The following is a 14,682-nucleotide window of genomic DNA, read 5'->3' as shown; positions in this document are numbered from 1 at the left end:
TTGCGCCGTGTATTGCGAGAATATATATAAGAATATTTCGCGCAGCCTGAATTCACAGCGCGATTACAATTTCATCCGGCTCTTATTTCCGGCGGCAAATTGATGTTAAAGACTGGTAGTCTGTTAGCACTGTAACAACATGTACGGTAACTGCCTTTGTCAGCACGAAGCAGTGCTGTGCAGTTAATGCAATGGATAGCGTTTTGGGTTAGCATGCAGGTGTTCAAAGGTTCGTTTCTCGGTCGAAGAGTGTTTGTTTTATTTGTTAGTCTGCGTGGTACGGTATCTGGAGTCTTTATCGTCATACAGTGGGTCTTCTACAAAACATTTGCACTTACATACTACGAACACGGAAATAGGAAAGTACAATCGCTTTCATTGGTCAGCTTGTAAAGAGGCCTTTGGCACGTCATGGGCGCAAATTGCTTCGCATGCCTGCGTCTATTAGGTTCCAAACCTGTTGTCTGTGTATCCTCCCCCAATGGCCTAATTGATTATTACCAACTATTATTCTTGCCACGTTCAGTCCAATACGTTTCGTTAAAACATCACCATAAGGTGGTAGGTTTCCGGGTTCCGTTTAATAGGTCAGGAGTCCAGTACACACTGGAAGCGGCTACACGGGTAGCAGTTGTGTGGAAAGGAGTGAGCGGTTTTTTTTAGGTTAGAGGGCGTCAGGGAACCACAGAAAGGGCGTCCGTCTAAAAGGGGGAGGGGAAACACAGCAAGTTAGTTGTAGAAACCATCGGTATTGTAGTTGTAAATTTTTTGTAGCTGTGTTGGGAAAGAACCAGAGCTCCAAGCCCTAATAGAAAGCACTGAAGTTCAAATATTTATAGGTACGGAAAGCTGGCTACCGCCGGAGATAAGTTCAGCTGAATTTTTTTCTAACGATATAACAGTGTTAATAAAGAATAGATTCAATACAATTGGTGGTGGAGTATTTATTGCAGTCAGAAGTAGTTCGCCTTGTAGTGAAATTGATGTATGTAGTTCTGAGAAATAGCATGGGTAGAAAACCGGACTAAACTATTAATTGGATAGTTTTACAGACTCCCCGACTCAGAAGATATAGTTGCTGAACAGTTCAAAGAAAACTTGAGTCTCATTTCAAATAAGTACCCTGCTCATACAGTTATAGTCGGTGGTGACTTCAATCTACCCTCAATATGCTGGAAAAATTATACGTTTAAATCCGGCGGCAGGCATAAAACGTCATCCGAAATTGTACTGAATGCTTTCCCAGAAAATTATTTTGAGCAATTAGTTCATGAGCCCACTCGAAGCGTGAATGTTTGCGAAAGTATAGTTGACCTCTTAGCAACAAATAATCCTGGATAAATAGTGAGTATCTTGAAGATTATAGGGTTAGCGACCATAAGGCAGTAACTAATAGGCTGAATACCGTAACACCTACAACCATCAAAAAGAAACGCAAAATATATCTATTTAAAAAAGCTGATAAAAATGCTCTTAACGCCTTTTTAAGAGACAGTCTATACTCCTTCCGATCTGATCATGTATGAGTAGAAAAGTTGTGGAATAATTTCAAAGAGACAGTATAGACGCCATTTGGTAGATATATACCGGTACCACATAAATTAATAAGTGATGGTATTGATCCCCCATGGTACACACAACTGGTGAGATCGCTCTCGCAGAAGCAGCGAAAAAGCATACATTCCCAACCACTGCTTCCTTTCATACCCCTTGACTCTTATAACTGCCATCTGCTTCCTGTACAAATTGTAAATAGCCTTTCGCTCCCTGTATTTTACCCCTGCCACCTTCAGAATTTGAAAGAGTATTCCAGTCAACATTGTCAAAAGCTTTCTCTAAGTCTACAAATGCTAGAAACGTAGGTTTACCTTTCCTTAATCTTTCTTCTAAGATAAGTCGTAAGGTCAGTATTGCCTCACGTGTTCCAACATTTCTACGGAATCCAAACTGATCTTCCCCGAGGTCGGCTTCTACCAGTTTTTCCATTCGTCTGTAAAGAATTCGCGTTAGTATTTTGCAGCCGTGACTTATTAAACTGATAGTTCGGTAATTTTCACATCTGCAAAACCTGCTTTCTTAGAGATTGGAATTATTATATTCTTCTTGAAGTCTGAGGGTATTTCGCCTGTCTCGTACATCTTGCTCGCCAGATGGTAGAGTTTTGTCAGGACTGGCTCTCCCAAGGCCGTCAGTAGTTCTAATGGAATGTTGTCTACTCCCGGGGCCTTGTTTCGACTCAGGTCTTTCAGTGCTCTGCATACTCTTCACGCAGTATCGTATCTCCCATTTCATCTTCATCTACATCCTCTTCCATTTCCATAATATTGTCCTCAAGTACATCGCCCTTGTATAGACCCTCTATATACTCCTTCCACCTATCTGCTTTCCCCTCTTTGCTTAGAACTGGGTTTCCATCTGAGCGCTTGATATTCATACAAGTGGTTCTCTTTTCTCCGAAGGTCTCTTTAATTTTCCTGTGGGCTGTATCTATCTTACCCCTAGTGAGATAAGCCTCTACATCCTTAAATTTGTCCTCTAGCCATGCCTGCTTAGCCATTTTGCACTTCCTGTCGATCTCATTTTTGAGACGTTTGTAATCCATTTTGCCTGCTTCATTTACTGCATTTTTATATTTTCTCCTTTCATCAATTAAATTCAATATTTCTTCTGTTACCCAAGGATTTCTAATAGCCCTCTGCAGCCTTCACTACTTCATCCCTCAGAGCTACCCATTCGTCTTCTACTGTATTTCTTTCCCCCATTCCTGTCAATTGTTCCCTTATGCTGTCCCTGAAACTCTGTACAACCTCTGGTTTAGTCAGTTTATCCAGGTCCCATCTCCTTAAATTCCCACCTTTTTGCAATTTCTTCAGTTTTAATCTACAGTTCATAACCAATAGGTTGTGGTCAGAGTCCACATCTGCCCCTGGAAATGTCCTACAATTTAAAACCTGGTTCCTAAATCTCTGTCTTACCATTATATAATCTATCTGATACCTTTTAGTATCTCCAGGATTCTTCCATGTATACAACCTTCTTTTATGATTCTTGAACCAGGTGTTAGCTATGATTAAGTTATGCTCTGTGCAAAATTCTAACAGACGGTTTCCTCTTTCATTTCTTAGCCCCAATCCATATTCACCTACTATGTTTCCTTCTCTCCCTTTTTCTACTGTTGAATTCCAGTCACCCACGACTATTAAATTTTCGTCTCCCTTCACTACCTGAATAATTCCTTTTATCTTATCATACATTTCATCAATTTCTTCGTCATCTGCAGAGCTAGTTGGCATATAAACTTGTACTACTGTAGTAGGCATGGGCGTCGTGTCTATCTTGGCCGCTATAATACGTTCACTATGCTGTTTGTAGTAGCTTACCCGCACTCCTATTTTTTTATTCATTATTAAACCACTTCTGCATTACCCCTATTTGATTTTGTATTTATGACCCTGTATTCACCTGACCAGAAGTCTTGTTCCTCCTGCCACCGAACTTCAGTAGTTCCCACTATATCTAACTTTAACCTATCCATTTCCCTTTTTAAATTTTCTAACCTATCTGCCCAATTAAGGGATCTGACATTCCACGCTCCGATCCGTAGAGCGCCAGTTTTCTTTCTCCTGATAACGACATCCTCTTGAGTAGTCCCAGCCCGGAGATCCGAATGGGGGACTATTTTACCTCCGTAGTATTTTACCCAAGAGGACGCCATCATCATTTAACCATACATTAAAGCTACATGCCCTCGGGAAAAATTACGGCTGTAGTTTCCCCTTGCTTTCAGCCGTTCGCAATGCCCCAACAGCAAGGCCATTTTGGTTAATGTTACAAGGCCAGATCAGTCAATCATCCAGACTGTTGCCCCTGCAACTACTGAAAAGGCTACTGCCCCTCTTCTGGAACCACAAGTTTGTCTGGCCTCTCAACAGATACCCCTCCGTTGTGGTTGCACCTACGGTACGGCTATCTGTATCGTTGAGGCACGCAAGCCTCCCCACCAACGGCAAGGTCCATGTTTCATGGGGGGGAGGCTCTGTATGATATAGAATTTAATACGTAGGCTTACTGACTTCTTTCTAGGTATCTTTCGCGAATGAAACAGGAATGTCTGGAAAAGAGTCACAAGTAAGACAGCGTCCGGATAAAGAGTGTAGAAGGTGCTAAAACATTCTCAACGAGTGTTCTCCACTGCCTAGCGATATATAATTGCTGTTTAAGATATGGTATTGGGAGCTTCTGTAGATGCTGTATGGGAACCTTCCTAAGCGACTTGTTTCCCGCGCTATGCATGTACCAGCTGTATAGGCTGACTTTTATTTTGAGATTTTTGTTCGTTAAAGTGAAAAAGGTGTTTATTTGCATAGGCTCGTAACATGGCAAGCCATGTTGCGCAGACTTCGCTTAGTGACTTCTTTTCCTTTCTTTTGGGTCATCAGTCTTCTAACTGGTTTGATGCGGCCCGCCACGAATACCTCCTATGTGCCAGCCTCTTCAGCTCAGAGTAGCACTTGCAACCTACAACCTTAATTATTTGCTGGGTGTATTCCAGTCTCTGTCTTCCTCTATAGTTTTGTCCTCTGCATCTCCCTCTAGTACCATTGAAGTCATTCCCTCATGTCTTAACAGATGTCCTATGATCCTGTCCCTTCTCCTCGTCACTGTTTTCCACATACTCCTTTCCTCTTCGATTCCACATAGAACTTCCTCATTCATTACCTTATCAGTTTAGCTAATTTTCAACATTCGCTTGTAGCACTACATCTCAAACGCTTCAATTCTGTTTTGTTCCAGTTTTTCCACAGTCCATGTTTCTATACCATACAATGCTGTGCTCTAGACGTACATTCTCAGAAATTTATTCAATTAAGGCCTATGTTTGATACTAGTAGACACCTTTTGGCCAGGAATGCCTTTTTGCCAGTGCTAGTCTGCTTCTGATATCCTCCTTGCTCCGTTCGTCATTCTTTTTATTTTACTGCCTAGGTAGCAGAAATCCTTAATTTCATCTACTTCCTGACCATCGACTCTGATGTTAAGTTTCTTGCGTTCTCAGTTCTGCTTCTTCTCGTTAATTTCGTCTTTCTTCGATTTACTCTCAGTCCATATCCTGCACTCACTACATTGTTCATTCCAATCGGCATATCATGTCATTCTTCTTCACTTTCACTGATGATAGCAACGTAATTAGCGAATCGCATCATTGATATTCTTTGAACTTGAATTTAAATTGCAGTCCTAAACCTTTCTTTTATTTCAATCATTGCTTCTGCGATGCACAGATTGAACAGATCGGGTAGAAGAATACATTCCTTACACCCTTTTTAATCCTAGCACTTCGTTCTTGGTCGTCCGCTCTTATTCTTGCCAATTGGCTCTTATGTATATTGTATATTACCCGTCTCTCCCTACAGCTTACCTAATTTTTCTCAGAATTTCGAACATCTTGAAAACCTTATACATTGTCGAAGGTTTTTTCCAGGTCGACAGATCCTATGAGCGTGTCTTGCTTTTTCTTTAGTCTTGCTTCCATTAACAACCGCAACGTCAGTATTGCCCCTCTCGTGCCTGTACCTTTTCTACAACCAAACTGATCGTCATCTACCACATCTTCAGTTAGTGACTTTATCAGCTGATAAATACGGAGGTATGTAATATTTTGACAAGCGTAAATAATTATGGAATACTGTGAGATCATTTGACTCTGGCTCATTGTTACTCTTCCGATGTTCAAGGTGAATCGGTGACTGAATTTGACCTACTTACACTCACGTGATTTTCGTATTGTCATCGACTCACTGGTGTTGCCAGCTGAATGTAGACCCGAAAGAAGATTGTGTTAGGCCCTTCGGGAAAACTGCAAGAAACACATCTGACTATTAGTAAGCTAACTCTATTGTACTGTAAATTTGTTTCATTTTCGTATTATTACCTATAATCCTCGTTTACGCGTCAGTTAGCAACAAGTTACGTGTATTTTGTTGGAGACAAATGGCCGCCGAGAAGGTGTAGGAGATACAGATGTGGGATGGATTGGCAGTTGTAGGCTATTGGCAAGACAGTCAATTTCGGCTCCTAACGCAGACGATCACAAAAGCGTTCACAGTAGTTCTGACCCGTGCGCAGTGACCCAGCCCTCGTCAGCCATAATAGGAGTAAACAGCTCAGAGTTGACCTTCTCTCAGCTTGGCCATTGGTCAACTGATATTCTCGCTGTTAGGAAAGCAAATACGCAGTACTGTGCTAACCCACCAGCTAAGTCAACGCTCAGAGGTATACACACAGAGTGAGTCTGCGGTATTACGTTATACTCTCATACAGAAACATTGCTTAGTTATTTAATTAGTTTATCTCTTGTTTGACAAATTATTTACAGTATTCCTCTCGAGAAGTCAAACAAATCATTTTAAATGATGTGTTTGTGATCGAATGGTGATAATTTAACGATTAATACAGGCTACGCCATAATGTCTCAAAAGGATTAAACCGTATATTGATTACCATTTCTTATCTAAAGAAAACTGCAAATATAGCAACGAAGTAAACATAACGGTCTACGCCATCATATAGCCTAATGTGGGAATGTAGATTGGATTTACCAGTTCAAGTATTTTCTTTTCTACCGCAGAGCAGTTCTCTGTTATTACGCAAATAGCGAATTATATTGATGGTTTCATAGTGAAATCCTTGCTCATGAGATATGAAGGTAGTTTTTTCTTAGCTTCACTACATCTACTACTTTTAAAAGATTGTTTTAACATCGGTATGCCTCAGACAGTTTATACACCACGCATCCAGAAAGTTCTGAGACTGATTTTACTGCTGGAGTGTGACATCGGCACGGTAACTGTGGTGGCAGCTTGAACTATCAACTGTAAACAATAGACGTGCATTCTACTATCAGTTGTGAATAGTCAGTGTTTAGTAGTGGATGTGGGGTTATAATGTGTCAGCGTTGTGGTTGGGTCACAAAACAAAACGGAGGATCGTCTCTAAGTGTTCAAAAAAAATCTGCAGAATGTTTTGAAGAACAGGAAAGTTTGTGTGCAAAGTGTATCGTGTACACCTTCACTCCCGAACAAAAATAAAGGACTCGTGGACGCCAACCGTGGCTTGATTGAAACGCGGACAAATCTTTTCTGAAAAAAAAAATCATCACTGCTGACCAGAAATTGTGTTATTAACACAAATCAAGGAAGGATGAAAGCTCTGACGACATAACCGACAATCAAGCAATGAGACGAGCGTGTTGAACAACATGGCAGAGAAGGACTATTCTGACAGTTTGACATGGCTGTGCGAATGTTGTGTGCGTTATGTGCAAGAGAATGAAGAACACCTTTCCTATTGAATTTTTTCATTGTGAGAGAACTAAAGGGTGATCTGTGAGTGTTAAAAACCGTTCAACAGCCAAGATCACGTAATTTTTTTTTTTTTTTGCTTAAGACAACCGGTTTCAACAGACTGTGGTCCCATCTTCAGATCACAAAATCTTCTGGTGTAAAAATGGTCGTTCTACAACGACCTCACACACAATATGTCAAGTGGATAAGAACAGCACATTATAAAAGGGCTGTCATCGATAAAATATTGCAGAACGTAAACCATCTTGTGCAACAGGCTATGTTTATAAACGTATTGCTCACAGTTGCTGTTGCAGCATACGAACACGGTAAGACCTGAAGATGACAGCCTAGTCTCTTGAAACCGGTTGTTTTAAATAACTAAATGTTTTATGCGATCTTGGTTGTTGAACGGTTTTTAAAATCTTTCCCTATATTTTTAATAAACCAATATTAAAATGTTTTGGACTGACGTGATATCATTATACTCTGGACGTTTAGGCTATTTTGTGCGCCTATCAATATCATAGTTGCTATTTTTACTTTTTACGGTCCATATATATGCAGTAAGCTACCTCAAGGTATGTGAGTGAGCGTACTTCTACCACTGCCGCTCCCCCTCCACTTTGTGCCCGCTCAGTAGGCGAATTGCGCACTGGAAAGATGGCTACCGATGATGCACAACGCCCCCTCGTAACGTCCGCCACTGGCTTTCATTGAGGATCTCCGTAACGCCCTCATGAATACTAAACGATTCAGTGACGAATCACCCCACCTCTTTTATTAATCCAACGCGGCAAGAGTCCCAGTTTGTTGAAAAATACCCGAGAACCAGGCGAACAAGCGTTTTCGAAGCCACTTCTTACATGAATGAATTGCATTTTATCAAAATTGTTTTAGGGAATCTCACAATGGCATCTGCTCTCCCTACAATTTGTTTTATTTATTTAAGGTTCTTAGTTTATTTTCGATATTCAAGAAAAGTAAAGTAAAGGAACTTTTATTTTCATCCAATGAATCATATTTCATATTTCACATGTGCATACTGCACAATTTTCGTTAGTCCATATGTTACACCAGATACACTCTGATACAAGCACTGTCATCTTTGGTTGTCATTGCAGTAAACATTCTAGATCAGCTAGTGAAACGTGTGTTGGCTATGCTTCTGAGCGGATGGAAATAGCTTGTAGAGTACGAAGATAAAGAGAACAATGAACTGTGCGTTATGATTCTGTAAATATTAATTCAACAAGTGAAGATTTTTGAAGTAACGTGTTGCTGCACTGCTTGCTTGCCCGTTATGATGATGTGTGCGAATAAGGGATGATTTTAGTGGAATCTCTCTCTATTATTTTTGATTAGTTGGTTTATTGCTCGGACGAGAGTAAGTAAACTATTCTATTCACATTGCTTACACTAAGAAGTTACAGATTTTTATCGATCATTCAACATTTTCACGAAGTATTACTCATTAGAGAAATATTTATCATAAAGGATATTTCGTAAAGACAACTGTAATAGCCAGACAATGACATTCAGTTTTTTAAATACAGTCTTTAAAGGTCAGTTTTGCTTGAGTAGTTCAGCAAGTTTAAATTCCACAGCCGTCTGTCTGCTCACGAAAGAATTATGTATGTCGCCACATTACACGGAGAGGAACACAGCTGCACAAAGAACATAGCATAATCTGTTTCGAATACTTATACGTCTTTGTAGATACCGATGCACATACAATTCTTTGTTCCTTTGTATCGGCAGTATAGTTGGGTTTCAGTTACGTCATTCAGGTAGCCATGTTTTAAAAACACATTATCAGGCCGGTTTCTGCATACGCAGACAGTTTCATTTCCACACTGCAATGTTACAATAGTGTGTGCATTATTCTATGTTTAGAAATTCGTCGGTCGAATGGCGTACGTATATTTAGAGAGAAGTTTTAGAGAAATAATTCTTAGCTTCATCTCTTCGAAAGGCAATTATTTATTTTATGTAGATTTTTCGTTCTGTTAGCTTCCTGTATTGGAATTGCAGCTCACGAATTGTGACGTCACTCACTGTAGCTCTTCGTTGTATTGCACAATACACTTATTTAGCTTACAGTCTTTGTTTTCTAATTACTTTGTTAGTTAAAAATACAGTTATACAATTTTAGTTTTGGCGACTCATCTTTAATCAGACAGTGTTTCTGTAATTACATCAATTGCACTGTTCAGCATTGCGACACACACACACACACACACACACACACACACACACACACACACACACACACTAATACTACTACTACTACTACTACTACTAGAAAGAAGAGCAGTACAGTCCAGTTCAGTTCAGTTCACGAAAATAAGAGTTACAGAGGTCATTTCACTTTAAGTCTTTCCGGATGGTATTTTACGGCAGTTACTGTTTGTAGTGATATTTTTCACCGACAAAATAATCCTACAGTCATGGATTTCTTCACCTATTGACGTGCAGTACGTTACATGTACTTACCGTCAGGGTCAACTGCCCGTCACTACACCAACCATCAATACTCTGCAGGTCTTTCTGCAATTGTATTTAGTTCTCTGATGTTCTCTCCGCCTTATAGAGTACGCAGTTACATATGCAGAACAAAATTGGTACCGCCAGAATACACTGACTCCGAAACTCACGTGGTTAGTGCCGTTCGGTATGTTCGTAACGGCAGCGCAAATTTTAAATTTTACTTCATCGTTAGTAGAGATATATCTCGTTTAAGAGTCCCGTGGATTTTGTACGTACGTTTTATAGATGTGTAAATAATTTTCATTCCGTATTTGTAGTCAGCTTGGCATAAGGGTTTGAGCAGATAAAGTAAAGAGCATCTCAGTGTTTACTAGAAGTGTTATGCCTGGTGTGTCGCTATTTACTCTCTGCAGAAAAACAATGGACAGTCAACGTTATTTTTAGGTTTTGTACTGCATTTTAGCATATTGCCAAGCCTATGTTTTAATAAATTTTGCTGCGGCGGTATTGAGAAATGGCATCCTTGTAAGCGAAAGTGTCCAATATCTGAAGCTATGACATGTAGTAAAATACTTTTGAGGACTAAACTTTAAGTATCTGCGTAACAGCACCTAACCGCGGGTGGCCTACACCAGAGGTTACAGGGGTTAAAACTGCGAACACTGCCACCACAGTCGCAGACGCACTAATTACTGACGGCCGCAATTCGCATCGCTCCACGAGGTTGCAGTTAGCGCGGACCTATTTGCCTTCAGAAGATCGCTTACTTGAATGCGGGTCTCACCGTATCCTGGTTCATTAACAGTATTTAGACCGGCTTGCGGCAACGGTCAGTCAGTTCTCCTCAGGCGAGTTCCCTCGGTTCAAAAATGGTTCAAATGGCTCTGAGCACTATGGGACTTAACATCTGAGGTCATCAGTCCCCTAGAACTTAGAACTACTTAAACGTAACTAAGGACATCACACACATCCATGCTCGAGGCAGGATTCGAACTTGCGACCGTAGCGGTCGCTCGGTTCCTGATTGTAGCGCCTAGAACCGCACGGCCACCGAGGCCGGCTAGTTCTCTGGGCTTTACGTCAATTCCTGCCGCTGTTTCTCATTCAAATGCTCTCCTGGAAGCCTCCCGTGACTTTTGCCGCTGTTTCTCATTCAAATGCTCTCCTGGAAGCCTCCCGTGACCTTTAGTCACAATTACACCTGCATATGTGTAATACCTCTGACAACACGTGGAGCTTTCAGCAGCCGTCCTCGTGCTACGTCAAGACTTCAGAGCGTGGATCTAAAGGACTTTGGTAGTTTCTCCCGATACAATGTTTGTGTGGTTAGAGATAATTATCTCGTGAACCAATCATTTCGCGTTGTAATTTAGTTTCCAGTGCCTGACAGTCCACTGGGCGTCCGTAATGCATCCACGTCGAAGGCAGAGATTTAACTGTAAACTACAATGAAGACGCAAAGAAACTGGTACACCTGCCTAATATTTTGTTGTAGGGTCCCCGCGAGCACGCAGGAGTGCCGCAGCACACTACACGAATAATGCCAGTAGTAGTCCTGGATGGTGATGACACCAGGAATCCTGCTGAGCTGTCCATAAATCAGAGTACGAGAGGTGGAGGGTGGAGATCTCTTCTGAACAGCATGTTGCAAGGTGTCCCAAATACGCTCAATAATGTTCATGTCTGGGGAGTTTGGTGTCCAGCTGAAGCGTTTAAACCCAGAACAGTGTTCGTGGAGCCACTCTGTAGCATTTTCGGACTTTTAGCTTGTCACATTGTACTGCTGGACTTTCCCAAGTCAGTCGGAATGCACAATGGACACGAATGGATACAGGTTGCCAGACAAGATTCTTTCGTACGTGTCACATGTCAGAATCGTATCTAGACGTATCGGAGGCCCAATATCACTCAAAATGCACACGCCCCACACCATTACAGACCCTCCATCAGCGTGAACAGTCACCTCCTGGCATACTGGGTCCATGGTTTCATGATGTTGTCTCCATACCTGCACACGTCCATTCGGTCGATACAATTTGAAACGGGACTCGTCCGACCAGTCAACATGTTTCCAGTAATCAACCGTCCAATGTCGGTGTTGACGGGACGAGGCGAACCGTAAAGCTTTGTGTCGTGGACTCATCAAGTGTACACGAGTGAGCCTTCGGCTCCGAAAGCTCTGCCCTTTGTTGTTGGTCCAGCATTGAAATCTGTAGCAATTTGCGGAAGGGTTGCACTTCTGTCACGTTGAACGATTCTCTTTAGTCGTTGTTGGTCCCGCTCTTGCAGGATCTTTTTCCGGCCGCAGCGATGTCGGAGATTTTATGTTTTACCGGATTCCTGACATTCATGGTACACTCGTGAAATGGTCGCACAGGAAAATCGCCACTTCATCGCTACCTCGGAAATGGTACGTCCCATCGCTAGTGCGTCGACTGTAATACCACGTTAACCTTGATAACCTGCCATTGTAGCAGCAGCAAACGATCTGACAACTGCGGGAGATACTTGGCTTATATAGGCGCTGCCGACCGCTGCTGCGTGCTCTGCCTGTTTACACATCTCTGTATTTGAGTACGCATTCCTATACCTGTTTCTTTGGCGCTTCAGTGTATTACATGTGGTCTGTAATTCTGCTCCGATTTAAAATTATTTTCCGTTGTCAGTCTAGACTGTCGAGTCCAGTCAGCCGGCCGAAGCGGCCGTGCGGTTAAAGGCGCTGCAGTCTGGAACCGCAAGACCGCTACGGTCGCAGGTTCGAATCCTGCCTCGGGAATGGATGTTTGTGAATGTCCTTAGGTTAGTTAGGTTTAACTAGTTCTAAGTTCTAGGGGACTAATGACCTCAGCAGTTGAGTCCCATAGTGCTCAAGGCCATTTGAACCATTTGAACCATTTCGAGTCCAGTGTGGGCCCATACACAGCAAAATTATCATGGTTCAAATGGTTTAAATGGCTCTGAGCACTATGGGACTCAACTGCTGTGGTCATAAGTCCCCTAGAACTTAGAATTACTTAAACCTAACTAACCTAAGGACAGCACACAACACCCAGCCATCACGAGGCAGAGAAAATTATCATGTTTTTAAATGTTAGTACAGTTCTCTCCAAACTTATTTTCACAAGAGCAAGTGCTGATATTGTTCGCCGGGACCTCGGGCCGCATATTAATAATTATAACATTATTATTATTATTATTCTTTTTTTTTCTCCGATGTTATGTCTGGTCAAAAATGGAAAGTGACGCGGACCTTGATCAAGCGTGACTTCCTTTTAACTGTACGGTATATGTTGCATTGCATTTAGGAACTTCCGGGTAATTGAACATGTATCAATAATTACAGATTTCTGTAGTTGTATATATACGTTTGGATGTAGCTGTATTGCGTTGATGTACTGGTGGATATCGTGTGGTATGGCTCCTGTAGTTGATAGTATAATTGGTATAATGTCAACTTTATCCTGATGCCACATGCCCTTGACATCCTCAGCCAGTTGGATGTATTTTTCAATTTTTTCTCCTGTTCTCTTCTGTAAATTTGTTGTATTGGGTATGGATATTTCGATTAGTTGTGTTAATTTCTTCTTTTTATTTGTCAGTATGATGTCAGGTCTGTTATGTGGTGGTGTTTTATCTGTTATAATGTTTCTGTTCCAGTATAATTTGTATTCATCATTCTCCAGTACATTTTGTGGTGCATACTTGTATGTGGGAACGTGTTGTTTTATAAGTTTATGTTGTAAGGCAAGCTGTTGATGTATTATTTTTGCTACATTGTCATATCTTCTGGGGTATTCTGTATTTGCTAGTATTATACATCCGCTTGTGATGTGATCACTGGTTCTATTTGTTGTTTGCAAAGTCTGCATTTATCTGTTGTGGTATTGGGCTCTTTAATAATATGCCTGCTGTAATATCTGGTGTTTATTGTTTGATCCTGTATTGCAATCATGAATCCTTCCGTCTCACTGTATATAGTGCCTTTTCTTAGCCATGTGTTGGATGCGTCTTGATCGATGTGTGGCTGTGTTAGATGATATGGGTGCTTGCCATGTAGTGTTTCCTCCTTCCAATTTACTTTCTTCGTTTCTGTAGATGTTATGTGATCTAAAGGATTGTAGAAGTGGTTATGAAATTGCAATGATGTAACCGATGTATTTATATGAGTGATTGCTCTGTGTATTTTGCTAGTTTCTGCTCGTTCTAGAAAGAATTTTCCTGAATTGTCTACCTGTCCATAATGCAGGTTTTTTATGTCGATAAATCCCCTTCCTCCTTCCTTTCTGCTTAATGTGAATCTTTCAGTTGCTGAATGTATGTGGTATATTCTATATTTGTGGCATTGTGATCGTGTAAGTGTAATGAGTGCTTCTAGGTCTGTGTTACTCCATTTCACTATTCCAAATGAGTAGGTCGGTATTGGTATAGCATACGTATTTATATCTTTTGCCTTGTTTCTTGCTGTCAATTCTATTTTCAGTATTTTTGTTAGTCTTTGTCTATATTTTTCTTTTAGTTGTTCTTTAATATTTGTATTATCTATTCCTATTTTTGTCTGTATCCTAGATATTTATAGGCATCTGTTTCTTCCATCGCTTCTATGCAGTCGCTGTGGTTATCCAATATGTAATCTTCTTGTTTAGTGTGTTTTCCCTTGACTATGCTATTTTTCTGACATTTGTCTGTACCAAAAACCATATTTATATCATTGCTGAATACTTCTGTTATCTTTAGTAATTGGTTGAGTTGTTGATTTGTTGCTGCCAGTAGTTTTAGGTCATCCATGTATAGCAAATGTGTGATTTTGTGTGGGTATGTTCCAGTAATATTGTATCCACAATTTGTATTA

The sequence above is a fragment of the Schistocerca piceifrons genome, chromosome 4 (assembly GCF_021461385.2).
Source record: "Schistocerca piceifrons isolate TAMUIC-IGC-003096 chromosome 4, iqSchPice1.1, whole genome shotgun sequence".
Lineage (NCBI taxonomy): Eukaryota > Metazoa > Arthropoda > Insecta > Orthoptera > Acrididae > Schistocerca > Schistocerca piceifrons.
The sequence above is the reverse complement of the archived record's forward strand: the minus strand, read 5'-3'. Positions refer to the sequence as shown.